The sequence below is a fragment of the Dermacentor albipictus genome, chromosome 10, assembly GCF_038994185.2.
Source record: "Dermacentor albipictus isolate Rhodes 1998 colony chromosome 10, USDA_Dalb.pri_finalv2, whole genome shotgun sequence".
NCBI lineage: Eukaryota > Metazoa > Arthropoda > Arachnida > Ixodida > Ixodidae > Dermacentor > Dermacentor albipictus.
Genome location: NC_091830.1, coordinates 78060462 through 78086873, shown reverse-complemented (window position 1 = coordinate 78086873; position 26412 = coordinate 78060462). Strand labels below are relative to the sequence as shown.

Below are 26412 nucleotides of genomic sequence, written 5' to 3'. Positions count from 1 at the left end.
AAAGACCCGTGTACCGGACATTGGCTGCGTGGTAGAGAACCCCAGGGGGTCAGATTTAATCAGTACTTTCCCACTTAGCCGTGCCTTATAATCAGAAAATGGTCTCGACAAACCTAAATACTACTGCGAAGCTTCAATGTCGTATGCAACATGTCTGAAAGCGAATAACTAGAAAAATTATTAGTGAATATTTAGTTACCTACCTGGATTGCTGTGCAAGTGACACCTCTTTCTTCCAGGAACCCACCTGAATTTAGGCGAAAAATTTCTTTCCTCTAGACAAAGGCTTAACATCTATGAAGTATTCCCCTCCATTTACTTTATTTTATGAATTCTTCGTTCCTAGTCGTGGGGCACCTGGTAACCCATAGGAGACGGAGTGAAAACACGCACCCTGTCGGCTTAAACCCAAAACCTGGAGGAAGCGCTCCAAACTGAAAGAAAGGAAACCAACCGATCCAGCGAAGTGAAGGGCCGAGACGGTGAGAACGGAGGGAGCAGCGGGAAGAGTTCGCGTTATTGAAAAGAGCACGCCCAGACAGCGAAGAAATCGAGCGGGCGAAGAGGAGACGCGAACCTCGAAAGAGAAGGTTTCCGCTCGAACCGACACCGGCGCACGGAGAGGAAGAGTCGCGTAGAGAGACAAGAAGAGAGCGAGAGAGAGAGAGAGAGAGTTGAGGCGTGAGAGCAATACAAGATGGCGCCCAGCGGCGGCCCTGGTTCCGTCGAACGGCGCCGTCTGCAGCGAGAGCGGCGAGCGCCCGAGCAGCAGACGACTATCGGAGCGCGTCGGCGGGATCGTCGAGTGCGTGGTGCTTCGCGCCGTTGCTGCCGCTGTGACCGGTTGCCCGCCGACGACGGAATGGCGTAGCGGCCGTGGAGATGTGCGTGTTTGTGTGTGAGCCGCGCCGGCCGTGAGGTGTTGATGTGCCGCCGGTGAAAAAGGCGAGAAAACGCGCAGAAGCCGCGGCGCCGAGCTGCGAGCGTCGGCGGCTCCCCGGGGTTTGACCCGCGGCGCCGGGCTCCGGAGCTCGACGCTACAGAGCGCCGGCTGAGGAGCCTAGCCGTCAAGGGTAAGCGATGGTTCCCCTGTCGTCTGCTCCGCCGGGCTCCCATCTCCTTGGTTTCGTCTGCGCGCGGCGCATCTCCCTGCCATGAGCTATATTTCGGATGTCCAGCGCCAAATTTAGTTCTGATTTCACCGTTTCTTGCGGTGAAGGGCTCGTTCACTCTCCTCGAATGTCCAGCGCTCTGACAACATCACTATAACTATGCTCACTGGTTTTCAGCGCCTCGTTCGTTTTCTTGCTCAACTGCCTAACGCGTTGATAACGGTAGATCTAACCGATCTAAAAAACGTGCTTTCCAGCACTTGAAACAAGCATGCAGAAAATTAGCCGATGCAAAGGGAAAATTTGATTTGGTACAGCAAATGTAATGCGTCGGCACGTCGGTGGAATAAAATTTAACCTCTCTACCTGAGCTTCTGACGTAACATGATTAGCACTATACTCTTCAATGCTGCGAACAATAAAAAGTTATATATTTGTTTCGTCAAATGGAGTCGTTTCGCTTAAGGCAAGTTAATTTCAGGCCTCTTTCTTTCATGCTTGAAAATCTAAACAGACGATCTGTGCGAGGCGGTGTGATATTGAAACGTCTAAGATCGAGACAGTCACTCAGCGTATTCACGCGCTGATTTCACATATTTTCATCTAAGCAGCGCACATCATATCTACACCTTTGCAGGAGGGAAGCAACCTGCGTTCCGCCTGTTTACAAATTACGCGTACAGCTGCGGGTGCCTGTGGCCGTCGTTCAAGAGACGCCGCATGCATTCGATATTAGCGGCTTCACGGAACATTTTGCTTTTTTTTTTCAAACTGGTTTCTTGTGAACCGAGAAGCGCTAACGAACGGAATTTGTACTCGGCGATATGGCGCGGCTGTTGCCAACAACGCAACAGGCATATCGCAACTAGGCAACCGGATGTGCGTGGCACTTGCATTGAAATAATTCACGACACGGCGTACTCGTAGTCTTGTTTTTTTAGCTATTGTCTGCGATGTTACTTCAACATGTTACAAGATGTTACTTCAAGATGCTACTTCAAGATGTTACTTGAACATTTTACTTTCGTGTTGCAAGCCAATGTTGTACTAGCTCATTTGTTTGCTTGTTTTTAGCAGGACTTTGACTGAAGCTGTCTTTTGAAATTATAGGGCAGCGTCTTCTAATTATTTGCCGATAGCTGAACTAGTGTGTGCGTGGTTTGTCCATATACTATGTAAAATTTTGAAGTCTGCCCTGACGTAAAATATAGCTGTTCATAGTTCTTGCACACACGATCGTTCACGGTCGAGCGCTGCTCATGACCCGCTGGAGAAGGAGCAGCTGTGTCATTCGATATTTGCACTTTGTCCTGTCCTCTCTTGTCATTATCCTTATAGCATTATTGTTGCTTTTGTTGCTTTATTCGCTCTTTTCAGAATGGCAGGTCGGGTGCGCTCGTTTCTTTCGATTCGCAATCCATCCGTCTTCATGCACGCACACTTGTTTTTTGTTGTTGTTGTTGTTGTTTTTGTATCGCACAGGTGAACATCCGCCGCTTCCGCATGATCATATGCGTTCGAACCAACCGAAACATGCGCCTAATGTTACCGACTACTTATTTGTCGTCGATATATGGAATGACGGCAGCTCCAACCAACGTACCTATGTTTTTTTTTTCTTTTTCTTTTTTTTATTGTAGTCTTCACACTCAAAGAACAAGCACATAGCTCGTACCTGGGCTTGAATGCGTCGAGAAACATCTAGCACTAGATTGCGGAAAAAAACTATACATTGTTTGAGTAAAATTGACGACTGTAGGATGGATTATAAAATACTCCAACAAAGGTACTCAGGGTTCGGGCTACAACACTTCATTCTGCTATCGACTACAAAGGAAAGGCTTGAATTTACTGCATTGTTATCGCCGCATATTCCGGGGCTGAATAGATACAGGCATCGCAAGTGTCCTTCATTAACTGCATTGATTTTGTGCCAGGTAATGTAGCTGTATCTGCACAATTTGACATTACCTCGGGAACATATCACTGCATGAAAGCTACCACGCTGTCCTATAAGGCACTTTTTTTTTTACCTTATACCGACATTTCGACAAAAAATGGCCCTTATTACCTTTGTAGACTGTCGAGTTTATTTTCTCACATTTTCCTAGCTGGGAACTCATGCTGCATGCATTGAAATTCTATGAAATAAAAGTTTCTGAGTGTAATCTTTTTCGCAAAATGAGCCAGGACACCCTGAAAAGGAGTATTTTGACCAATGCTCTGTCCGTCCTAATTATTTGTAGTATGATCTAAAATAAGCTATGGATTGTTTGTCGAACCGTATCATTATGAAAGTACATGTTAATAAAGCTTTAGCACTCCTACTGATGTGCTGGTCAAGTCAAATGCTCTCAGTAGCACCGGCGAATGGCTAATTTTCCAAGAAATGTGAAAAATAGGGCAACGCTCATTGCTCACCGATTTTAATAGTGAATTTTCTTTTCTTCATACGTTCTATAACTTAAATGAATAAGTACGATGCTTGTCTATTTAGACAGCTACCAAGATCTAATGCAACTGCGTCATTTTTTTTTCTGAGCATTCCTCCGTGTTTAAAAGAAAGCCACTTTTAACACTCCTAAATCTTTCTATATTTCGGCACAGCTACAGCCTCCCGGTTTGCCTTGCCGAACTCAACTCGCTCTGGCAGCAGCTTGACCGAACTCTGTATGAGAAGTTTCTTTCCATGAAGCAAAAACAAAAAAAAAAACACGAAGAAAGAAACATAACTATTTATCTTTTACAGCAAAACGAACTCTTGCGGCGTCATTAATGGAAGAGGCGCTGTGTTTACTCGATGGACTGCGGTGTCTTTTTGTTTGTATTTCACCCAAGTCTGAACTTAGCCTACGTCTGAGCGAGCGCTTTTCTCACGTGTGATGCACTGAGAGCGTAACTGAAAATGTGCCGTAAAGGCGTCCGCGTTTCATCAGCTGTGCACGTTTGTAAGTATCTGTCCCGGTGTACACCAGAACGACTGCGGGCGTGAAAGTTCCTTTTTTTGTCTTTTTTAGTGCAAATAGTGTAATTTTGTGTAGAGACACTACAGGCTTCTACTTTAAAATGATGTGGCGATGGCGCCGTGAGCGCGAGTATAGGTTGGATAAACACAATGTTTACAAGTAACAGTGTACTGGAGTAAATTGTCTTGAAAAGTAGCACTGGCCATGGGGACAGGTTTCAAAGTTCTTGCTCAGTCCGGGATTGTTGATCGGAGCTGCGAATATCAAGGAAAGACTTGCGAATGCCAGTGTACGCGTCCGCTTTTTTTCTATGTAAATAATGGTGCTACACGCTGTTTCTGTTTTGTTGTCAGGAATGCACAACATGTACAAAGGCGCTCGGCAGGAATAAGCCTGGCGTCGAAAACTCACATCTCGTGTAGCCCATTATTTGCGCCACACTTACGGTCACTGAAAAGAAGCCGCATTCACAGATTGCCCACAGTCGCGGGATTCTTGTCAGCTTTATTGCGCTGGGCGAATGAACTATGAGGGTTGTGGCGATAAGAGATAAAAAACACCACAGCAGCTGTCTCGAAGCGAAGCAGTCTTGTTGCTTAACTGCACGACACATCACTCCGGGCACTGAGTTAACGGGAGAACTTGCAACTTGCGCTAGAATGTACTTGTTCAGGACTAAAACAGGCTTTGCAGTATGGGCAGGTCGCAGTCCTTGGGAAACATGTGCGTGTGCATAGCTTACTGTGTAGTGGTTTTCTTTTTCTCATTTTTCTCGGGTACGTGTTCGCCTTTTCATTGTATGCAACTCCCGTACATGATGGTAAACCAGCCGATATCGCCACATATTGCTGTAGTGAGATCATTGTGCACGTTAAAATGCCACGTCGTCAGCCACGTCAAGACACTCAATGTAAGTAAACAGGGCTTGACGTGGTTCAGCTGTGTAGTTTAGAGATAACCAAGCTTATATATACTTATATATATATATATATATATATATATATATATATATATATATTAGTAATATCATAAGAAGCCAACAAGCACTGACACCAAGGACAACATAGGGGAAATTACTTGTGCTTAATAAATGAAGTAAAGAAACGATAAATTAATGGAAATTAAAGTCGATGAAAAAACAACTTGCCGCAGGTGGGAACCGAACCCACAACCTTCGCATTTCGCAAGTAATTTCCCCTATGTTGTCCTTGGTGTCAGTGTTTGTTGGCTTGTTATGATATGGCTAATAAAAATCGGGCCCCTCGGTTAACCCCCTTTCTTCCCGTTTATATATATATATATATATATATATATATATATATATATATATATATATATATATATATATATATATATAATTCGATGACACGCCATGCAATGATCAAGTGCAGCTAAAGCACTCGATTACAATCTTCAATGTTTCTATCTTTTTCTGGGAATTGGTATGCTAACTTGTTTCGAAAATTGTGGTTTCGGACAGGATCACTCTTACCCGATCTACGTCGCCCAAGAATGCAGGAAGCAATCCTGGAGGTGCCTATTTGGCGCTCTTAAATTGGCGTACGTTTCCGTAGTAAAGCACAGTAGCACTGCGCTGTGTCAGGGATATCGGATTCCATGCTAATTTTAATTATGGGGTTTTACGTGCCGAAACCACTTTCTGATTATGAGGCACGCCGTAGTAGGGGACTCCGGAAATTTCGACCACCTGGGGTTCTTTAACGTGCACCTAAATCTAAGTACACGGCTGTTTTCGCATTTCGCCCCCATCGAAATGCGGCCGCCATGGCCGGGATTCGATCCCGCGACCGCGTGCTCAGCAGCCTAACACCATAGCCACTGAGCAATCACGGCGGGTAGGATTCCATGCTGGCCAGGCTTCTGACGCTGAGTGACGAGAGGAGCCGGCACAGAGGGCCTGTCACGCTTCGGCAGCGCACCCGACAGCGTAGTGTAGTGACCCACCGTGACGCACACTCTGTGTGTTATTGAGTAGTAAATAACAGACATTTTGCACCACTTCCCCTTCCGGTTTTTTGTTTGTTTGTTTGTTTGTTTGTTTGTGTGCTTCGGGCAGTCTACCTACTTAATCTTTGACCACTCCGCATTCCTTGGGTTCTCGAATGGTATCGAACGTCAACGAACCGATACCTGGGTAATTCGCTATCCATTCGCCTTCGTAAGAAGGCGCCAACAGGCAGGAGACGTACTAAAGTAGACAAACACCGGCGCCTGCACAGTTTATTTTTCGTTAAATCTGTGAAAGTTGCGAGTAGCCATGGTGTTTGCTCTACAATGTTCCTTGTCTCGTGACGCTTTGGTCTTAAGACAAATGGTACGGAACGACGTTGACAAAGGAGCTAGCTTTGGCTGTCTTCCAAGGTGTTGTGCTAAACCCACCTGAGAATTACTTGCTAGCTCGCTGTCTTGGGGCTGTCTACGGAGAGCAAAACGGGTACATGGGGCGCCTGACCCCTTTCTTGACGATGATTTATCTTCCCGAAAGGAGAAAAAATAAAGGAAATGGGAAACCAGTGGAAACATTAAGCTTGTTTAAGCTCTCTACTTTACGTGGGTTTTTATTGCGTAGGTTCATGGAGCTTTCCAGAAAAAAAGAAAGACAGTAAAGAGCCTCGTTTTGTTGAAGCTTTACCGACTTCACAATCTCGTTTACTAACTTCATACAGCATGGCGACACTATACTGAGCTTGCTGTCCGCGTTCTTTCCTTCTTTTTTTTTTGTCTTCAGGTCATCTCGTCAATTTCATCACAACCGGTAGTTTACAGGTCGCTAAGAAGAAATAATAAATGTGAAAAGCATTGCACTAACGTTCTAAACTTATCGATGAATTCAAGCGTCGATGGAAGATGATTAGCGGAGAAAAAAGAGCGCCAGGTTTTGCCGCCAGCGCTCTTGAGATAAATTGGTGCTACTAATAACCTTGCCATTAAATTCCATACTTCGGGATATTGTTTTCCACGTACTTGGGCGTTCATTGTCCCAGAAGCATCTCGCAGGAACAGGCAAGTGGACTTCCCTCTTGTTTTCTTTTGTTTTCAAACTGTAATATGTTTTGTTCTTTATAATCTAGAAGGACCCTGCTGTAACTAATGATATAACAAAGCCCAGGCGATGCAAATAGCTATGACGGCGTGAAGGAGCTGCAGCGCGTATATTAGCGTTATCGCAACCTTGCTTTCCTTCTATGTGTTTCTATTCTTTTTTGTCTTTATTAACGAATGAATGCTCGGTATACGGTTAAAATTTTGTTATTGCAGATGCGGGGTGGGGGGGAGGCGACAATGCAGGTTCTGTCTGACATGCAGGGTCTCACATCTATCGGTATGCTCAAAGGTGATAAGCAGATCGTTTGGCCTCATCATTGCTGAATCGAACGTGAGGTTAATAATTAACAGCCGCTAATTACTTCGCGATTCTATGGCGTGCAGTGGCACCTCGGGACTCCCGCTCGTCTCGGAACTTGCGTGGTGTCCCGCGAATGGCGCAGGCGAGAGTAAAAGGACACTGAAAAGAAATATGCCGTGTGTGCTGCGTAACTTGGTCCAAGATGTAAAAATATGCAAGTGCCGCGTAGTTGGACAGAACCAAGGGCCGTATGATCTGACAGTATTCCCTTCTGATTTTATTTCCAAATATATTTCATCCGTAGCGTTGTTTGGAAAGCCCAATCTAACGGTCTCATCGCTTAAATGTGGCCACTTTTGTTTGCTCTTGTTTCCTCAATATTATGTTCAGAGCAATAGTGCTAATGAGAAAATTCTCAAGTGTCCTGAAAAATTATCCATCCAGCTTTCTGTTGCTCAATACGCGCTACATAAATGCCATTTGCCAAGCCTGAAAGAAAGCCCGCAATATACAAAAAAGTGCCCTGCAACTAGTAGGGTGGCACTTTGTATTCTTCAAATCAAATATAATATCTGAGTAGTTGAATAATAATAATAATAATAATAATAATAATAATAATAATAATAATAATAATAATAATAATAAGGGAACATCTAATTAGGCGAAATACAGAAACTACTCTAACTTGCTCCAAGCGACGACATACATTACCTTGATTTGGCGCGGCTACGTAGCTCTTGCATAATTTTAAATTTTCGCACAAAGCAATTGGGACACTCAGTAAAAAAATGACTGTGGCTTAGGTAAGGTTAAGCCCAGGATGCGAAGCATACTAGCCTTTATTTTAGTTGTTGAACCACTGTTTAGCCTGGTGAACTGCTGTTGCTTGGCTATATTTGGTTCGGCTAGACGAAGAAACAACTCATGCATTACTTCTTCGCCTTCAAGAGTGGAACGCGACAGCGTTCCCGTCGACCCGCCAAGGGGTGTAAGACAATGGGCTACAGGGCAGCGACTACGCGCCCCGCATTGGACGCGGTGAGCGTCGAGCAAAGCAGCGTTCGGCGCGGCAACGAAATGTGCGCCTGAGCAAGAGACGCACGCCTTAGAAACAGCTCGTTTCTAAGGCAACACCGCATTCACTAGAGGCGCTTTTGTACCGCTTTGAAGCATCGTACTCGTGGCTCAGTGGTAGCGTCTCCGTCCCACACTCCGGAGACCCTGGTTCGATTCCCACCCAGCCCGTCTTGCAAGAGTTGAGCCAAAGCCACTTCTCCTCTGTCGTGACGTCACGGTGTCACGTGATTTCATGGCGACACCGCCGCGCCTGAGGAGCTGGGTTGAGCTCTCGTAATATGCTTCGCATAAAATTTGAGATATGATGCTAGGTTACGTGTTTCTTCATTTCTTGACTTTAACAGGCAAAGCTGGAGCGTACTCTGAAATTTGGCACATTGCCCCTTCGGCAATATGTTCAACTTCGCCGCAGCACATCAGTGTAATTCAGTGAACAGAACTTTCAAAAATTAAATTTAGTAACATTCACATAATTTCAACAAGTTTTTTGTTGGCAACGTAGAGAGGGTACATATATATTTAGGACACGAAGTCGTCACTTAGCGCTGCAGGTTAGCAGTGATTTGGTCCACGCGAAAAGACTCCACTAAAGCAGCCGCGAAATGGCATGTGGCGTAAATGTGTATAGGCCCGTCTATCGAAACATAGACCAGCCTTTCTGGGGAACCTTATCTCTCTTTGTAACTTTTATACTGCAGTCTGGTACTACTAAGTATTCCATAGTCGTCTCCTGGGCTAAATACTGTGAGAAGCTGCTGTTCTAACGTAATCCCCTAGACTGGAAACAGTACCATGCTTGAGAGTTTCCATACAGCGCGCGTACATCGGCGCTGAAAAACTGGATATATGATAAAGCCATTCTCCACATAATTCCTCAGTGGAGGCAAAGTTTCCAACGTAGGACTGCCTGCCTACCACTCCACACTAACTCTAGATACTTCATGCCCCACATACATTTCTCAACATGCAACTTCAAACTGCTCATAACATTTGGATTGATCTCCACTAGTAAATCATTTCATGCGGAACATACGCCTTATAGTTTCGTTCTTCAATCGCCACGCAAGCCGTGTTTATTACACGCAGGTGACGGGGAAAACAACTATCGGAAAAAATAACACACACATGAGGGTAAGATTAGGCGTGGGTGGAGCAATCAGTGTTCCCTTCGATTCAGCTCGTAAAAAGGGGGCTGCAATGCGCTTCAGATAAATTATCAGCCGCTTAAGCAGAGAAACAAGCGCCCTTTTATTGCAGTAGCCATTGGAGAGCATTTCTATGTTTACACAGGCAACTCCCATGAGACTTCCAGTTTCGCCCCTTTAAAAATCCCAAGTTACACTAGCCTATAAATATAAAGAACTCTCCAACTGGCACCAGTCCTGCTTTGTAGATAGAAGATTCGCCAAATGAATTTTACTGCAGAGTACAACAAGAACACTTCATACGTGAGCTCCAAGCGTAGGTATACTTTCTTTGTGTCTGTCACATGAAGAACATGTTGCTACAGTAAACCATGGAACAAAGGACTTTTTTGTGTGTTGGCCAACTTGTTATACAAAATGCAGCAGATTGAACGAGTTGGAGTCACTATACAGGGAAGCTTTTCCTGAATACATAAAGAGCCGAAACGCGAGTACACGCACGCACGCACACACAAAAAATATGCCGAGCCTTTTGTTTAAGGAACCCTCACCAAGCCACATGGAAAATTTTGGTTATACGCTGGAAGTTGCTTCGTGCCCTCTACGCATTCTCCTACCTCAAGAAAGTTTCGAATCGGTTCATTAATGAGAAAGATGGAAATATTTGAAGTGACGCTAACCCGTGATTTCAGGAGGCGAGCGTCATCGCCAACATGTACAGCCGCCCTGATTTTTAATAATATAGCGCGAGCGTCGACTGAACTGCTGGTGAGCGCCTTATAACGGCGACAAGCGTGCAACAAGAGTGTGCAACAAGGCGAGTGCAACAAGGCAACAAGGCTCGTGCGCGAACTCTCGCCTTGTTGCACGCTTATCGCCGTTATAAGGCGCTCACCAGCAGTTCAGTCGACGCTCGCGCTATATTATTAAAAATCAGGGCGGCTGTACACCCTCTTCACTCGCCCCGTGTAGCCTCCGCGAGCGAAATTCCTTCCCTGCGCTCTCCCATACTGTAGCCGGAAGATCGCGTGGTGAATAATTCGCAGGCGCCTCCGCCTTTTTTTTTTTAATTCTATAGGACGCGTTATTGCTGAGTGACGCACTTCCAGAGGTGGTCTTGCGCACGAGCTATTGCGTTTGTTTCGCTCAGCACACTATTGTGCGCGCTGTGCACTAGTACACCTGATTAGGGGTATGAGTTAGTGGTACAACCACAAGCACTGAAGCATGCGCGAGAGCATAAGAGAGCAGGATCGCGGCGCTGGAACGCGCTAGATGACATACCTTCTTTCTCTGCGCGCAACTGCACTACGTGGGAACAAGAAGACGAAGCGGAAGTACATCTTTCTTTCTAGGATAGGAAGTAAAGCAAAAACACAGAGACATTCGGTTTGTACGTATTGGTATTTCTCTGAACCTTAATTCGTCTATTGAAGCAGCATATTAACTTAATAACTGATGTTGTTTTGAATAATTCTCGAAGTCATGTGTCACTACTAGAGGTGTCACAGCACTAGCACGTACGTAGGCGCACATGCGCGATTGACGTCGACGCTCTGGCTGGTAGCGCGACGTCCGCGAGGAGGGTAAAGTATGTTTGGTTTCAAAATTTAAGCTCTTTCAAAAGCGGTGCGCAGGGATGTAATACTTAGTAGATACTATTGTTAGGGCACATCGTATGCACTGCGCTTGTGGGCTCAACAGGGCCAGACCTGGTGAGGGGTCCTTTAAGCGAAGTTGCTGACTACCAGCGAGAACAACAGACGCCCGGTACGCGTCATGGTTTCAGATGCAGCAGAGGCAGCGTGCGGATAAGAACGTGGCGCGCTACAAATCCATTGTATGCGCAAGAAGTGTTTACTTGCTCATTACCGTGCAGCGGCGGATGTGCGAATGCGAGCTTTCTGGTAGCTTTTATTTATTTCCCCCGCACAGTCGGCCTCACCGCTGCGGCGGGTGCGTGGTTACGAGAGCCATCTGGTAGTGGTGCAAGGAACCTCGCGGCGTACGTGGTTGCCGTACTCCGCTGTGATTGGCTGGCCTATTCGGCAAGAGAATAGCTACGCTTCTGCACCCACAGTTACGACACCCGGGGAGGTTTGCAAAGAAAAGGTTCGCTTTTAAAGTACATGTCCGGAAGGCTTCGTGTGTAATGAACGCATTGGGCATCTTTGCTTTCTCTTTGCTTTCTGGCCGAGACGCTGCATACGCAACACTCACTGGCAGGAAGCACCACCTCAAGCAGTCCCGGATTGTCAGGGACGGATAATCGAAGAGGCTCCCTGATGCCAATGCGCGGATGAAGGGACAGCTCAGCGCGCAAAGAAAAAAAGAAAGAAAAACTGTCGGTGCCACCGCCGCTCCTGCCGTTATAGTGATGGCGCATGCGCGGCTCGCGTGCGGAGGATTAAAGGCCTAAAGAGGCTTGCTGTGTCCTTGACTGCACGAAGCGAATTCGGCCCGTCGACAACGCTACACTCAGTCGCGTCGGTGGCGGAGGCGAGTCAGCGTTATGCCTACCGCTGTGAGCATCAGCATTGTTCGCACGCCACTGCGAGGGTGAAACAGAAAGTCATTGCGCCTAATTTTTTTTAGCCATATTGCGGCTGTAAATGCAAAGTAAACATATCGATTCCCAACGGTGGACATTTCTTGGAACGTCCTGGCTTGATCTCGAGGCAGCTGCGTGGCATAGCGCTGCTGTCAGTTGAAGATTGGGGTTGTGCTTCACAGGTCCACGACGTAGGAGCCACGAAGTGTGATTCGTTTTCTATGAAGCAAAGAGCGAACGCACATCGAAATTCTCAGGGAAATGCAGCCCACGGATGGGGAAATGTGTCTCGCTTTGACATGTGTGAGGTGGTATTGCTGCGAGTTAGCAAAGGGCCATGAAATCTTTCATGGCAATGGGCAAAGTGATTCCACAGCCAGCCGGACGAATTCTACCACCGGCGCACCGCAAATTTAGTGCTGCGATGGGATAAACTTCAGGGCGGATAATTTACGGCTATTATCCGCGGTTCCGCTTGATTCGGTACTTGGACCGCTGTTTTTCTTATCTGTGTAAGCGGCATTGCTAATGACGTTGATGATTGTTTTAAAGTGAAGTTGTTCGCCGAAGGCTTTGTGTTATATTCGAGTGTGAAATCCGCATCCTCTTACTCAATTCTAAACAAAACTCATGTAAACTCGCGGTCTGGTGCGAAAAAAAAGAAAGAAAGAGACTGAGTATTAACTTCGAAGACTGTATTCATGCCCATTACAACTAGCAAAATGCCTTTCATTCATCCTTACAGCATTGACGCGGTCCTTGGGACGTGTAAACGCAGTAACATATTTAGGTGTCATAATTACCAGTAAGCTTTCCTAGAGCGCCCAGATCGTATGCGGCGCGCTGAAGTATTTAATTAACTTCGTTTTCTTCGAAGAAACTTAAATGGGTCTCCTTCAAGCGTATCGTTCCTTAGATCGCCTACTGCTCGACTACGCTGCAATAGCTTGGTATCCTTTCTAAGCTGTCAGTAGCGCAAAGGCGGAGCGCATTCAGCGTTTGGACGCTCAGGTTATTTTATGAATTTATAAATCCACGTCGTCAGTAACTTTCATGTTGGAGCGACTGCAGCTGCACCCGCTGCAACTTCCCCCAAGAGTGGCCAGATTAAGGTTTCTTTCTTTTTTGTCAAGCGCTGTACCAGAAGAATATCGGCTTAAATCGTGAAACTCGTTTGCTATGGGAGCCCGCAGTGTTTTCGAGAACTAATCACTCTCAACTTCTTCCTCGATATTTCGCACGAACGAAGTTATTCCCGCGTGTGCTCTCTTTTTCTTTTTGCTCGTTAGGTCGGAGATTGGAGCAGTTCGCCCAGATCTGCTGTAAAATATACTACTGTTATCGCTTTTTCTGCTAACGTTCTCCACTAACATCTTAACCCTCTTCTGCTTGTTCAGCTCTAGCTACCTGCAGTATATTTAAATAAATAAATAACCGAAATAAGCTCCTTATGAGAGAAAGACGTCGAAGTTGTAGTGGCCCGCTTGCGATGGTCAGCCTATTCTATGCAAACTCCAGAACGAAGACATCAACCATCGATCACCAATAACACGCGCCTCGTGCGATCCAGCGCATTCTATAGTTGCAAGTTTCTTCATATCATCACACCACCTATTTTTTTGCGGTCCACAACTGTTCTTCCCTTCTCTTGGCTGCCCCTGTGTCACCAGTTACGTCAGTTACGCTTTACATGGCTGGGCCAATTCTAGTTCTTCCTATTGTTCAAATGGAATATGCGTTACTCCCGTCTGCCACACAGTCCACACTGCCAGCATCCGTGGGCCCCAATGTGTGCGATGTTGCAGTCGTAGAGTGATACAATCGTAATGAAAACATTGCCTGAAATAACAGGTACCGTTTGCTAGAGCTCAACGCTAAGTGCCATGACGAGCGCAATGCTAATAATCGTGTTTCAGTACCCGCAAAATAATTAACGACTGTGTTTGCATACGACCTCTGGCGCCTACGGTTCACGCATAAATCTCGCAATTGTGAGCGCTGGCTTCGCGACTGGTTTTTTAAACGAGGCCGCTGTCCGGGCCGTCAACGCCTGTGTGAACAGGTTGTGCAAGGAACGTTAATTACGCTGCGCGAAATCCGCTGAACGAGAGCGCGCTTTTCGAGCTGGTCAGCGGGGGCGTGCGACGAGCACCACCACGTGCGTGGTCTGTGTCCAGTTGGGAGCTTTGCGCATCGAGACTGGGAAACAAATTGTTGCCGCTAATTAGATTCACGCATCGCGTGGCCCCCGACCCCCATTTCCTTGCTTTCTTGCAAATGGAATCTCTCTTTGTGAACACCACGGGCCGATCGGTCAGGGGGTTACCTCCAGAATAAATTTCCAGAGGGCTTTCGAGGTGACAACGACGGCTATCAAAGGTCTCTCTTCATTGTTTTCTCTTGTGGACCCCGGACATCGCTGGCATATGATAGTAGGAACATATGGTGTACATATTGGCATCTCCATATAATATAGTGACATATCTGTAAGTTACATGCACCGAGTAGCATTTCGCCGCGGTGCTAATTTCGGGGGGGGGGGGGGGCGTCAGGACCCGATAACCCTCCCCCTAGTTACGGGACTTCCTTTGACTGTTCAGCCAAATAGTCGCATGCGTAGCATAGCGCAATACACGCGATTGTGCCAGTTTCCGTTGGATCGCTGGCACACGCGAGAATGGAACGGGTGAGTAAGACTCAGCCTTCCCACTGTGTTAGGCGTCCTTACTTCTCTCTCCTTTTACCCCTTTGTCACCATCCTTCCCTCGACAAGCAGGAAACATCATCCTTCGCATTCGCGGTATCAGGGCATCGACATCTCACAGCCTGCCTTTGGCATAGCTTACGAATCGTGTGGTGTATAGTGAATGCACGGGATGGGGAAAGTTGTAATCCAGTGTGGCTTTACGAATATTACCATATCAGGAGCTGACACGTTGCGCAGGATGTGAGTAAGGACAACTGTAACTTGCGCTACTCGCTTGATAGCACTTGATGCTTCAGAAAAACATCGCTTCGCAATAATTCTGACGCGTACGTTGGATGTTCGTCATTTCGTGCTTTGTTTGTTTTTTCTAGTACTACCTGTTGCTGATATTGCGGCCTCAAATCGCTTCGACGGAATGGTAATTCTCTCGGCGTTCATTTGGCTCTGTCTTATTAACAGTCCGCACGCGTACACCACAGCAGCGGAAGCGCAATATCCTGTCTTGCTGCAGCGTAGAGGCCAAGCGCGATGAGGAGGAAAGAAAAGAGGCCTTTTGCTTCGCTTTCATAACGCCGGGTGGGTCGCAAGTCCCGATAAGCGTAATTCAAGGTGGCGCCGCTCCTAGTCGTGCCATTGGGCGAGCGCTGGGAGCTTCGCTCTTCACATGCGCGACAACAGTAACAAAAAACAGAAAAGAGAACCAGATGCACCCAAGATGGTAAGCCGATCCAGCAAAAGTCGGAAGACGCGAGATTCCCCACCGCGCGATTTTCATTATCTCGGCAGAGGGAGTGCGAGTTCGTCCGCTAGAACTGTGCAGTATTGCGTAAGTTACGCGGCGTACTTGATCCGTGAACGTTGTGCGTAAGAATGTGTTGCCACGGGTAGACGGATCGTGCGAAGCTTATAGAAAACTTACATTTTAAAGCAAGCCTTCCTTGTCAACTATCTCGGGTTCGGCGTGGCCACAATCTCTTGTTTTCTTTTTTCTTTTTTTAAATATCTATCAACATTAAAGCTAGGCCGAGTATCCGAAAATTCAAAATTCTTTTTTTCTAGGAGCAATAAACAAGGAACATCAACAAGAAAATGTGACACACTGCTATACGCGCAAGAACATAACCGAACGAAAATAAGCTAATCTGCGGGCAGCAACGCGGAAAGCACAGTCTAGTAAATATAGGATCGTCGCCCATTACACCGGAGTGGAAAAGTCCGCACAAGTATTTTCATGTATATATAAAAGGGGACAACACGGCTATGAGATCAGCTCGCTAAAATATGCAAGATTACATCACTAGTAGGGCAGTCCATAAGATAAGCGCACCCCGATAAAAAAAACGAAACGCGAAGGACCCTCACTCAGAGCACGCCTCAACTTATCAGAGCATGACCATGGTTCAAGCACTCCGCTGACTGGGAGACGACGTCTTTCAAGGACGTTCAAACGGCCACGCAGACGAACCCGCTGTCGTTGTTTACTATCAAGTGCTGAGCCGGTACGCATCTGCGTGGACATATATACGGATATATATATTCTAACAAAGAAAAAGACACGCACTTGGGCTCGTCTGCTCGGACTGCGGGCATGTTTGCCTTTACCCCTTTGGGTATTTTTTGGGGTGTACGTACTTTTTCGATTCATCCAGTGTGGCCAACGCCCCTCGCGGGTACGAGCCATGTTTTGAGGCAGCAACAGTAACAACGACTGCGGGCACCAGCAGCGAAGAAGTGACCAGCAAGTAAGCTGTTTCTTCCCGATGGCAGAATCTCTGAAAAAGCAGCCTAAGGCTGCCCAGCCTTAAAGACAGTCCTCGTGAGATCTCGCCGTCTTGGGTGCCAGCTTTGGCCAGAGGATGCCGTGCAAGCTTCACCTGCCCTAGGACAGCATCCAGGTGCCAGATGCCAAGGCAAGCCGTACATGCTTCCTTGTACAGGCATCTCGCTAGCGTATGTACCGGGGTTGTCGTTTCCTCCGTGAGCACCGCCCCTGTCTCCTCGATAGTCTCGCCCGGCAGCCTCACGAACGGCATGGCAGCCATCTCGCTGCTGTCACAGCAACTGGACTACGTCGCCTCCGTAAGTTCCAGGTCCTCGCCTTACCTTACCGTCGCCAATTCTTTGGGAGTCACAAGGGTATCAGAATCAAGAAAAATTGGAGGACGCTTAAGCTTCGCCTTCAAGAGTGGGACGCGACAGCGTTCCCGTCGACCCGCCAAGGGGTATAAGACAATGCGCTACGGCACAGCGATCACTTACGATGCGCCCCGCATCGGACTTAGCGCCCACCTATCACGCGGTGAGCGTCGAGCAACGCAGCGTTCGGCGCGGCAACGAAACGTGCGCCTGAGCGAACGAAACGAACCAAAGAACTCGGTGTCTCGGAGGGGAAACGATCTACGCCGCGTCGTGATCGGCACGGGCAGAGAGATAGATAGTAATCTAAACCGGGAGCACGGCGAAGCCATAGAATAAAGAACAACTTTAGAGAAGGGAAACTGTACCTTCCACAGTGGTTCGAAAATAAGAAGCGGCAGCGCATGGAACTTAGTGGGGAACCCGACAGATGGCGCTACTTAAACAGAAAGCGGAAATGCTTTTTTTAGTACACTATTCAATATGGCCGCTTTACAGCGGTGGCCACGGCGATGGCGTACGCTGGGTACGCGCCGTGTTCGCCTCGCTGGCTTTGCGGCATGCCTCAGCTGCCGCGTTTTAATGGCCAGGAGACTAAAGAGCCTCTACTGACGCCCATACAAACAAGCCACAAGTGAGTGAACAGGACGTGCGACTTTATTGGCAGAATAAAACCAGTGCACCTTCTCATACAAGATCAGAAATAAAATTTGCATGTCGAGATGCGCTGAAACCATTAACGCGAGCTCGTAAACTGCTCACTTTCGTCGCCGCACATGGCGATCTGGTAACGAGCGACAATCAGTAGCGCAAGTAAATTGGGCAGTGCACCACCTGTTTGCATTGACAGTCGCCGTAACTTGCATTGCGAAGCAATCGGGTGACGCAAGGCATCTGCTGCCGCAACCAACACAGCGACATGGACTAAACGGCATTTTAGCGTTCCCGCCTTTCCAACCTGCACGTTTCTTTTTGTTCTTTCGGGGGCCGCTAATGTGCAACTCATAGTTGGTGCCCCACATTCTCCATGTGAGCATCACCATTTTGCAGCCACTTCTGCAGGCCTTTCCACCCATGTGGCTATCAACTTCGGACCATGTAATAACGTGTGCTGTCTCCGCTCACGCCACATCACGGCCGATGAAGGCCCACAAGCATAATCGGCCGGCGGCTGCAGCAAGAAATGTCGAATGGGGAGAGCACCAATTACGGTGCATGTAAATTAGGAGTCTTTGTCGCTGTGTGGACTGCAGGAGCAGATGGTTACCTCGGGAGACTGTTGCCCATGCAGCTAACCAGGTCGCCACATCGAAGAAACATAACACGGCGACCATTATCAAATTAGACTCTGCATTCAATCACCGCATAAGGTTCAGACAATACACTGTACATTGGCTAAGATCCACATGACAACAGTGGGCATTCACGCACTACAAGTTGCATACAGCACATTCAGCTATCCGACTTCAGGCACAGTGCTTGCCTACGTCGCACATGGTGGTCTAGTAACGAGTGACAACCAGTAGCACAAGCAGATTGGACAGTGCCCCACCTGTTTGCAATGACAGTCACCGTAACTTGCACTGCAAATCAATCGGGTGACGCAGGCACCTGCTGCCATAGCCAACACAGCGACGTGAACTACCTGGCATCCTAGTGTTACCTCCTTTCCTACATGCACGTTTCTTTTTGTTCTTTCAGTGGCCACTAATGTGTCGCTCACACTTGGTGCCCCACCTGCTCTCAATATGGATGTGGTCTGTTTTGTGGGAATCGCCAATTCGCAGCCACTTTTACAGACCTTTCCACCCATGTGGATATCAACTTCATACACTTCAAACCATGTAATCATGTATGATAGTCTCTGTTCACGCCAAATCATGTACAAAGAAGGCCACAAGCACACTTTACCCATGGCTGCAGCAGGAAAGGACAAACAGGGAGCACCAATCACAGTACATGTAAACAAGGAGTTCGTGTCAGTGTGTGGACTGCAGGAGCAGGTGCTTACCTCGAGAGGCTGTTGGCCAATCCAACTAAACAGGCTGCCACATCCCATAAATGTAACATGGCAACCATGACCAAGTGGGACAACATTGAAACAAGATTATGTAATCAAATCACTTCAGCATACTCTAACATAACGCTCAATCTATACATTGGCACTATGCATTGGCTGCGATCTACATGACAACAGTGAGCATACACGCACATGGGCTGCTTGCGGCACATTCAACCGTCCGACTGTAGGCATAGCGCTTGCCTTCGTCGCACACTGCAGTCTGGTAACAAGCAACAACTAGCAGCACAAGCAGATTGGACAGTATGTCCCACGTGTTAGTATAGACAGTCGGCGTTGAATATGAGCAACTTGCATTGCGAAACAATCGGGTGACGCAAGCATCTGCTGCCACAGCCAACAGCGACATGGAGTGCCCGGCATATTAGCGTTACCGCCTTTCCAACCTGCATGTTTCTTTTTGTTCTATTGCATGCCACTAATGTGTAACTCACACTTGGTCCGCCACATTCTCCATATATGGACATGGTCGGTTTTGTGGACATAACTATTTTGCAGGCCTTTCCACAAATGTGGATATCAACTTCATACACTTAGAACCATGTAATTATGTATGAGAGTCTCCGTTGACGCCAAATCATGGCTGAGGAAGGCCACAAGCAAAATTTGCACACGGCAGCAGCAGGAAAGGACGGAACGGGGAGCACCAACCACGGTGCGTGTAAATTCGCAGTCTATGTCACTGTGCAGACTGTAGGAGCAGGTGCTTGCCTCGAGAGACTGTTTCCCAATGCAACTGACCAGGCTCCCACATATGAGAAACGTAACACGGTAACAAGTACCAAGTCGCACAGCGCCGAAACCATATTCTGCAATCAATCTCTTCAATGTAGCTTGCACAAAAACACAGGCTATCGAGCAAGAATAGCAATCCTGAATGAGACTAGGAATTCAATATGGGAATGAGAAAGCTTGCATTCAAGAAAGAAGCCACTCTACCTTGCAAGCATTGAAAGCCAAAAACATTAACAAAAGTTAAATGCTACATAGCACACAGTGTAAAGGTTAATGCAAGACACACGCCAATGCCGCATCAGCTATTTCAGGAGAGGAATTGCACATGGCAACATACACTAGAAAGAACTGCTACACATATGTTATGCTACTAGACAGTGACTGGCATTAAGTATGAGCAAAGAATCGGTTGACCTTTAATGTTTGTATGAGGAATAGGAATGATCTCTAACAAAAGTGTGGAATGAAGAAGCGTGCATTCATTGAAACAAAATTATACTTGGCAAGAATTGGCAAGGCCAGGGAGCTCCCTAAGGAAGGGCAAGCTGACAGAACACTCTTAGCCAGCGTCGTCTGTGCTTGTTCAGAGGTTGCAGGTACATCTGATGACAAATAATTTTTGTTGTTGAGGTACCTGGATGACTCGGCCAATATCCGTGCTGGTGGAATGATGGCGTAGGCTCTTTTCACTCTTGAAACAGTGGTCCGTAGACTTGATATCTCATCCAAATAATTCTGGAATGGCTTCTTTGTTCGTGGTCTTGTGAATTCAGCTCCAGCCCCTTCCTGTTGGTGTAGATGGGGGCTCCCGTGATGACCAAGATGTACTTGGCACAGACTCTGTTGGGGCAAAACAATGGCACATGAGATACAGCAAAGATTATCCAAACTCATGGGGTGTTTTCTTTTATGTTCGAACTAATTATGCTGAACTGTAAACATGAACAAATGTTCATATCGTCTGCTACAAACAAATGACATGTATCTCAAGACTAGCAAGCCAATACAGCATATATCAGGCATATTTATTTCTGAACCAGGTGTTGTTTACCTTGTAGTAGCAGCCAAAGTCCACACAATGACCTTGTTGTAGCAGGCAGCAGCTTCTGTTTAGTGCATGGAGTGTGTTGCTTTATACTGGTGCCATCCTCATTGCTGCATGTCTGGAACAGAAATTTTGACTGCATCAGAAATTGAATAAGCACAATTTTGCAATATAAAATGCGAAACGGTGCGACATATACATTGCAACGGTTTGTGACTACAGAACACATGCAAATGTACACTGTTTGTTCTAGGGCGTTTAAGCAGCATGGTAAATAAATATGGTTACTCTCCGTAAAATCGATGTCTGCGTAACTACAATGCATGTCAACAGCTTAAGTATTATTAAGATCACAAATAAGAACATTTGTGCGCTCGTTTATACACTAGAAGAGATCACACTGCTGATTTCACAAGCAAATAGATGAAAGACGTGAAGCTATTAGAATTGATGCATTCTTTTTGTGCATGAACGTGATGCACCGCTTCACTACTGCAAAAATAGATGTCCTGAGGTAAGCCAAACTGAACAGCAAGAACATTTGGAACCAACAGGTACGAAATATGGGTGAATTATCATGTGTGCAACTGTTTAATACATTAAATTCAAGCTTCAGTTTATCAAAAGGTTATTCGGTTCTGTGAACGGAAGAAGTTGCCGGCGGACTCGAAAAAAAAAATATATTGATAAGGCAACTCTGTCACTTATGGCTACGGCTAAAACAAGATGAAAAATGTGACGCGCGTTCCGATATCGTTTCTCTTTCGTGAATGTGTGCATAATGATGGTCTCGCAACTGAAAGTTTATTTCGGAAACAGCAACGGAGGGTCCTGACTGCCCTTATGTAATGCAGCATCTAGTTCGTTAACTTACCTCCGCCTGTAAGTTAACGAGACGAATAAATTACATAGCGATTGAAGCAGTGATGTTAAACGACTCACCGGTATTGCTGTCCCCAGTCGCAGCAGGACCCGGCTCCCATTTCGATGCAGACGTGTTCCACATGGCTCACGACTGAAACCTAGCTTTCAGGCTTACACCCCAAGTTAATAACGCGAGATATCGAAGCGCAATTAACTGGTGCTAGCACAAATTAACCAACCAATGTACGAACCAAGCAATCCGTACCTGCCGTGCACGCGAACATACCGGTAAACATTTTAAATCCAGGCCAGAGGTCACGTGGGAGGTCGATGATGCTGAACGCTATTTTGCGTTTAAAATGACAAAAAACAACAAAGTTGGTAATGAAAAGTACAATGTAAAATTAGGAATTATACTTTTGTAGTCTTTATCATGCGATAAAAACGCTTCGTTTACTGTTGAAGAAAGTTTGAAGGTTAAAATTGCGCTTACTACGGCGCCTCTAGCGGGAGATAATGCGCTCAACGGGGAACCTTTTTAATTGGCGTACTATGCCTGTTTCTTTAGCAGCGCCGCGCGGTCGATTTTTTCGCCCTCTGTGGCCATTTGTTGAACTTGAGAGTGTGCCACCCCTGGCGAAGCGTCGTCAGGGGAGAGGGAGTCCCGCGACGCGCCTGGCAGCGGTCCCAATGCGCGCGCGGCGCGCCTCCTGTCGGGGCAGCGCCGTACATTGAGAGGAGGGTGTCTTCTGTGTTTGCCGCAAGATGGCTCTGCGTGTGCGGAAAGCGCAGAAGAAATGCAGCGGAAACGCACTTCGCAACTCGTGTAATTGTGACTTCTGTACGTTACATGTTCATAATTACCGATATACACCGGAGTATAACTTTCCACGGCTCGTTTCGAAGGCAACACCGCATTCACTAGAGGCGCGTTTGCACCGCTTGGAAGCATCGAACTCGTGGCTGAGTGGTAGCGTCTCCGTCTCACACTCCGGAGACCCGGGTTCGATTCCCACCGGGCCAATCTTGGAAGTTGCTTTTTATTTATGAAGCGCCTGCCGTGATTTATCGCTCACGGTCAACGCCGCCGACGCCGACACCCGACGCCGACACCGACGCCGACGACACCGGCTTTTCTGCGACACGAGCTCCTTAACGCTATCGCGTTAAAAGGGGCTGACAGATGGAATAGCACACTGTGGTATAAAGTTTGTAAACAGGGATAAGGTACCTCAGAAAGGCTGGCAAGCCTTTCTCAGGCACCTTATCCCTGTTTACAAAGTTTATACAACAAGGATTTCAGAATGACGCCTTCCTTTGCGTGTAAAAAGCTCATTACTCTTGACCGGACTACCGAAAATGCCGGTTCCAGCAAACCGACTTTTTGTGTCATCAAGGCATGGCACGAGTACGAAGGCATCAGGCGCCGGTCCTGGCCTGATTTCGACAGGCTCTCCTACGCCTGCAGTGACTGTGACCAGCACTGCTCCGTCGACGAGTCACGTGAGATTGGTGACGTCAAGGTGGGGTACGCAGCAGTCGTTTCCAGAAACGCCTCAACAGAGAGGTTCGCAAGCTGCCCAGTCGTAGGCACCGGCTCACTGGATGTCGCCGTAGGGTCCAATGCAAACGTGGGAAGCGTATGGCGACCACCGATTCTACTTTCACATAGCTGTCAACGCCAACCGATCGTCTGCGATGGCAACTCCGCGAAGTGTGGCAACAGCACCTTGCCGCAGCTGAGGCTGCACCCGACAAGAATTTGGCAGATAGGTACGCGACGTGCCCTGCTGTGGGTGGCGTTTGTCAGTTGCTTTTTCCGGCGCGGGACTCGGACCATCGCCCATTCAGCATGCTTGAGCATCCTACACCATACCACACCATCACTACCAGAGCCCGATATCACAACCCATCCACCGCAGTCAGCGACGCAACCCCCAACCTCGCCTTTGCGTGGACACGTGGCTACGCCGGCCCACCGAATAACGATGTCCGCTCCAGCACAGGTGGTGGCAGTGGGCAGTGGGCACGGCAGTGGGCACGGCAGTGGACAAGCCCACGGCTTTCCCACTGCCGTGAGGCCTGCGGGTTCATATTCGAGGCCGAATCCAGGACGGGCGCCAGAAACAAACTTCGAGGTCACGAGCACCGGTCGTCTTTCCCGCTGGGTAGCGCGGGCTCGTCATCATCTTCAGGTGCCGCGGGTAAGGATCAGCCATCATACTGGAATCCTGGAAGCGGAATACCTCAGACACCGTCGCAACCGCACCTCCTGACTTCACACAATCATTGGCCGAATGCAGTGACATTGATTCGCCGCTGAGAGACTGCAAAACGCGCTAGCGACTAACGACGCCAAGACGCACAAGGCACCGTCTCAAGACACTAGATGAGATGCACAAGAGATTATCTCGAAAGATGGCAAGAGACGGACAACGGACAGACGCGCAAGAGACCATTGGTTTCCGTGCAGACACAGCTGTCCCGTGTTTCAAGCCTTGAAAAGTTCGCTTTTTCGCCTTTCGCAACGCACATGGAAGGTCAATCATATCCTACTGATGGTACGGCTTCCGAACGGCACAGTGAGGCTGCACGCAACGTTTTATCAATGCCAGCCAGGTCGAGCACCTCGGAGAGGCTTGGCCCGACAGCTTTAAAGCTGCTTAACTCGAAATGGCGTGAGGCATCGGCGTGAGAACTCGCCCCGTCGATGTCGCAGATACCTGGTATATCAGGCGGAAGCGCTGCGACCGATGGCGACCAGTGGAACCGGCACCATTCAGAGGCAGACGGTGGTTTAGGGCCTGACATTGCCTGCACCGTTTTATTGCGATAGCAATTATATGGGCATTCCAGGCACATTTCTGTCGTCAACGTAGCCGACGCCGTGAGCTTCCGTATAATGAATGCTAAAGGACGCCAAAATCGTCGCCGCTCGCCGCATGCTGTACGTCCGGGTGAAAGCGTGAGAGGGTGAGCCAGCGATCCCAGCTCAGTATCACGTAAGAAACAGTGAAAAAGCGGGGACAAAGCGCGCCGCCTTCCGTCGCGTGCAAGGCATCGTGGGGAGGGCAGAGAAGGGGGTGCGCTCTACTCCGGGCGGATAAACTTGCGCACTGGGCGGAATGATCGGTGTAACGTTAAGGGATAAGAAAAGAGCAGATTGGGTGAGGGAACAAACGCGAGTTAATGACATCTTAGTTGAAATCAAGAAAAAGAAATGGGCATGGGCAGGACATGTAATGAGGAGGGAAGATAACCGATGGTCATTAAGGTTACGGACTGGATTCCAAGGGAAGGGAAGCGTAGCAGGGGACGGCAGAAAGTTAGGTGGGCGGATGAGATTAAGAAGTTTGCAGGGACGACATGGCCACAATTAGTACATGACCGGGGTTGTTGGAGAAATATAGGAGAGGCCTTTGCCCTGCAGTGGGCGTAACCACGCTGATGATGATGATGATGATGATGATGATAATGATGATGACTGGGCGGACGCCCGCGCGCGGCCGGACCGCTGTATCTTCAAAGCCATGTGCGGCGGGTAATGAGTCTGCGCTACGCGGTTTTCGCGGCTTACTTTGCGTGATGCGAGCAGCAGCACGAAGGTCAATGCGCTCGCTGCTGCTGCCACGTTCCCTTACTGCAGTGTTTTGGCAGCGAGTTTCCGTGGTCATCGACTGATTTGTTTTAATTGCTCTCGGGTTGGACATATCGTACGACACTGCCTCAGTCGTTGACCATCGTCACTCCAGTGGCGATTTTCGAGGAAGCGTTCGGAGTAAAGTCCTCGTCATTTTCATGTGTACGCTCAGGCTTCTAACAACGACGGCATAGCTACTACATTTAGTACCAGCCGATCACCATCGACCCCAAAACGTCGGACTCGTTAGCCGCAGGCGCGTAGCCCTTCAATGGTGCCGTTCGTTCCTCCAAAAAACTAGTCGATCCAGCTCCCGGAGGTGATGCTGCATACTCGACTCGGGCTCGCAAATCTTTGATAACTCTGCCTGCTCACGTAAGCTTATTGCATGTTGAGCTGGATGGCATCCGGGTTATGTCCTTGATAGACGCTGGAGCCCGAATATACATGTGATGACTTCTGGCTTTAGCCACAGGCTCACAAAGATCCTCACACCTGCCATCCCGTGTACCGTACGCGTTGCCGACGAGGAACACCTCCTGTCGTTCGCATCTGCACAGCACGAAGGTCTATTGCCGGAGACCACACAACCGTTTTGTTTGTAGTCCTGGACCCGTGTCCTCGTGATCTGACTCTGGGTCTTGACTTTCTATCGACCCACTCTGCTTTGATTGACTGTTCTATCGGCGTCGTTCATTTGGACCTGCCTTCGCAACACCACTCTGTTTCTATTTCTGCAGCACCTCCTTCCTCATGTTTTGGTGACTTCGCCTTCCGGTTGTCGCATCAATCCGCTACTTCTGTCCTTTTCACCTCGCGCCCCGCTGTACCTGATGGCGACTATGTCAACTAGTTGACGTCGTTCTGACGCGCAGTATCGCGCTCCCTAGTACTGTTGCTACAGTTGTGGCCAACTCTGTCTACCTGTCCGTACTCCAATTTGGATTTTGAACACACATACTTCCGCGAGACATTGGCAATGGCCCG

The 26412-nt window shown here is 47.9% G+C and overlaps 1 protein-coding gene and 1 long non-coding RNA gene across 2 annotated transcripts in view; one reads left to right on the top strand and one right to left on the bottom strand.

Annotated features, from left to right (window-relative positions):
• Positions 1-680: 680 nt before the first annotated feature.
• LOC139050701 (putative diacyglycerol O-acyltransferase Mb3761c) overlaps positions 681-26412 on the top strand; it is a 521464-nt gene continuing 495732 nt past the window's right edge. Inside the window, exon 1 of the mRNA XM_070527326.1 lies at positions 681-1073. The gene's annotated coding sequence lies outside the window, so the exon portion shown is untranslated. The remainder of the gene's footprint in view (positions 1074-26412) is intronic.
• LOC139050626 (uncharacterized) lies at positions 20269-21036 on the bottom strand. Its single transcript, XR_011508983.1, has 2 exons — positions 20928-21036; positions 20269-20716 (listed from the first exon to the last, which is right to left on the bottom strand). It is a non-coding gene; the product is annotated as an uncharacterized lncRNA (long non-coding RNA).